The sequence below is a fragment of the Zalophus californianus genome, chromosome X, assembly GCF_009762305.2.
Source record: "Zalophus californianus isolate mZalCal1 chromosome X, mZalCal1.pri.v2, whole genome shotgun sequence".
Taxonomy (NCBI): domain Eukaryota; kingdom Metazoa; phylum Chordata; class Mammalia; order Carnivora; family Otariidae; genus Zalophus; species Zalophus californianus.
In genome coordinates, this window is record NC_045612.1 from 106,403,776 (window position 1) to 106,406,944 (window position 3,169).

Genomic DNA, 3,169 nt, shown 5'->3' on the forward strand with positions numbered 1-3,169 from the left:
AAGAAGCTTCCAAACACTTCAAAAATTGGATTAGAATTTTACCAGAAAGAAAACAGACAAGGAGAACCCTCCTCCAAAAAAAATTAATTCATATTGAAGCAAATGCCTACATAGAATATCACCAATTGTAGCCTATTAGGGAGTGCATCATGATCATCATTTTATCCAGGGAGTAAAGAGAGTTTTCCATATTAAAACTACAATGAGAAAAATATATTCAGCTCACAGAAGGCAAAAAAGGAATTATAAAATTCAACGCCTATATCTGCTAAAAAGTAATACTCCTTTACCTGTGTGTAGCATGTATTCATGAGCTGATATTTGGTCAGTACATACTGGTACAGCACATTAGGTGGTGTACAATTGGACTGGTTGCTCAGTGCTCATAGACAGAGGTCAGAGTCTGTTGGGTGGATACTGTAGTATGTTTTGAATATCATTCCATTGTATGTACTGGTGTGTGTGTATGTGTGTATGTCTCTTTTAATGAAAATATGTTCCCTATGTACATATGAAAATCAGCATCATATTTAATGGTGAATCTAGAGGACTGTCTACTATAGTTGAGAACAAGATAGCAATGTAAATTAGCAGCCATTATTTTACATTGAACTGTTGCTCCAAGCCTATGCAATTAGATAAGAAAGAGTAAGAAATGAGACCTATAAATATTGGGAGGAAGGAGGGCATATTATGTTTTTCAGATATTATAATATACTGTGAAAATCCAGAAGAATATGAAAAATAGTAAGAAAATTCAGTAAAGGTATTGATGACATAAATTAGTACATGACAATCAATAACTTTTCTTTATCCAGTAATAAGCATAGTAGCTACTTAAAATTAAATTGTAATAAATATGATACGAATCTATACGGAGGAAGCATTAAAGTTTTTTAAGCCACACAAAATCCTTTAATAAGATTTTTAATAAAAATCCTTTAATAAAAACAAGCCTTGATTTGGGATGGGAAATCATTATTATGAGGCATTCCATTTTTCCAAACATAAATTTGTTAATTTAATGCAATCTGAGGACAAGTACGATGAGGATTTTCTTTTATTTTCTTTTTAAAAATACAAAATGCCTATGAAATTCATCTGGAAATATTACTAGTCAGGAGTAACATGGACTTTTAAGAAAAATGATAACGTTAGAGGACAAGTTCTACCAGATATCAACATATGTAAGTCCGGTTTGAGAGAAACATGACTGCTTGGGTGCAGCAGGAAAGAAACATTTTGGTGGAAAGAAAGTGCAGAGATATGTGTAAGGGGTTTCTCATATGCTAAATATGGGGTAAGCTATGTTATACAAAACTGGTGTCGTTTCAGCAGGCTAGAAACTAGAAGAAAAATGCAGCTTCATTTTATATTACTTTTCTTATTAAAATAAATTTTACTGAAGTCAGATAGATACTTCAAGGAAAAAATTATAAACCTCTTAGATGTGTATTTGGTGAAAATTTTACTAATAGTAGATAGTAAAGGCCTGTTATTTTTATAATGACAAGAAATCCAAGTGGTGACAATGGGGAAGACTGATACATTTGATGGCTAAAAAATGTTCTGTATTAGTAGGGAAAAAGCCAAATATATCCCCTTTTCTATGGGTTAGGCCTTCATTTTCACAGTGAAAAATAGAAACATGCAAATGACTAGATTTGACCATAGGAGGAAACAGAAATTAGCAGTTTGCAGAAAAGGAAATACCCGAAATCAGTGAACATATCATGTACTCTGTGGCAAGCTGAAAATGATAACCCCCAAAAGATATTTACATCCGGAAACCTATGAATGTTACTTTGTATAGCAAATTCTTTGCAGATGTGACTACATTAAGGCTCTTGGGACGGCAAGAATAACCTGGATTATCCAGGTTGGCCCCAGATGCAATCAATCATGTGCATTGAGGTGCAAGAGGAAGGTGGGGGGAGGTTTGGCACACACACATACAGAGCAAACGACAATGTAAAGATTGAGCAGAGAGACATTTGAAATCTTAGCCTCAAAGACTGGAATAGTGTGGCTGTAAACCAAGGAATGCCAGCCATCGCCAGAACCTGGAAGAGGCAAGAACCAGATTCTCTTCTAGAGCCTCTGGAGGGAATGTGGCCCTGCTGATACCTAGTGATACTAATTTTTGAACTTTTGGCCCCTAGAAGTGTAAGAGAATCTGTTGTTGTTTTAAGGCACCTAGTTTGTGTAGTTTGTTACAGCAGCCACAGGAAGCTAATCCATGTTCTAACCATTAAAAATATAAATTAAAATAGCAATGACATGTTATTCTGTGCTAATCTCATGGGTAGAGATTTTAAGACCTTAATGAAATATGGAGATAGAAGAAAAGTGGGGTACTTTTGTTCTGTTTCACTGCAATTTCAAATATGCAAGGAAAAAGGCATAACCCTTGATTCATACATAATCTTCTTGGAATTTTTCCTAGTAGCATATTCAAAAATTGTGAAGAGATAAATGTACCTTGATATTAATTGCAACAGTTTTTAGAGCAACAGATTCTGTAAGTAGCTGATGTGTCCATTGAGTAACTAGAATTACCCATTAAGCATAGTATGCACTAATGTAAGATTATTTTAAATAAGATTCTTTTTGTCTAAGTTTCAGCTGAAGCCCTAACATTGGACAACAAAACAATAGTTGCTGAAGTGAGGCACTAATCCTTTTATGCAGTTCATATAAAGAAGTTACATGAAAAAGGTCTTGTGACCCATAGCCCACACCTGAGACTATAAGGGAATTTAAATTGAAGTTAGGTAAGGAGAGAATATCTTTTGGAAATGTTTGTGGTAAGACTCATACTTGCTCTTATTTCACCATTACACTTATTTCTTGGAAGGAGAAGATGAAGGTACTTCTCATTGTTAGTCTAGTGAGAGGGGCTTTATTTAAGGAAAGCAGCTGAAGATTCTGAAAAGTGTCCACTGAAGTTTGGGGAACACAGAGTTCTGGTGTTCGACTCATACCTGAGAATTCTAAAGAGGCTGTGGAATTATCCAGAGAGAAAAAGAGTCATACTGGGGACAAACTGCACTTCCGCCCATAGAATGAGCAAGGCTATGAGTGTGTTTTCCACAAACTGGTATGCTGATAATGTGATCAGAGATAAAGAAAGAAAATGGCTTGAAACCATCTTAGCAGGGAGTTGGCT